An 888-nucleotide genomic window follows, 5' to 3' on the forward strand; every position below is an offset into this window, starting at 1 on the left:
TTTTATTTTAAATATATTTTTATTTTTATTAAATCCCCCTGATATCAGAGAACTCAAAAAACTAAGTTTCATAATTTTTGGAGTATAATTTTATTTTTAAAAAATCATTTAAGTTTCAAATTTAATGATCACTTTTAAAAATCAGTTAAAAATACTAAATAATCTTCAAATGACTTGAAATTTTTATGGTGAGTTCTCTGACTCATGAGTCACAGTGGGGAATAAAAATCAAGTGATTTTGATCTCTATGTATTTCAAATTAAATGTTTTAAGCAAATAAAGGTTTACTCAAAACAGTGATGTTTTGATGTTTTGATTCTTAAAAATTATGAAATTATTTCCTAAGACTACTCTAGCCATATGGAACTTACATGAATTTTTTTTGTAGAATTTTCTAATCACATACAATTTTCTATAATTATTTGAATAGAAAATTTATAACAACTTAAAAAATTAAGATCTATGTCTATAGATCTTCTATGTCTTTGGAAAAATACTCAAGTTGTTCACTTAGACAGAGGCTATAACATATAAAAATTTGGGGTCAAGTGATAATTCAATATGAATGGAGAATTGAAAAACCCCTAACCCTAATTTATTTTTTAAAAATAATTTATGCATCAAATTAATGTGAAAATAATTCCACGTGGTTCTCCTCTGTTCACTGAGCAAGAGGATATTTTTATTTTATTTTTATGAATTTTCTACACAAAGATATGGATTTTTGAAGTTTAGGAGCTATTTTCTGAATTTATTAAATATCCTATTTATTTATTCAAACCGCGGGCTGACTGGATCCTCGAATCCGTCGAAAAGCCACGCGGCATGCTCCTATTTGACGCCGCCTTTTGACTCAGCTGCCACGCGGCCCGCCGTTTCGTTCCAGCC

Source organism: Phalaenopsis equestris, unplaced genomic scaffold (assembly GCF_001263595.1).
Source record: "Phalaenopsis equestris unplaced genomic scaffold, ASM126359v1 Scaffold000276, whole genome shotgun sequence".
NCBI lineage: Eukaryota > Viridiplantae > Streptophyta > Magnoliopsida > Asparagales > Orchidaceae > Phalaenopsis > Phalaenopsis equestris.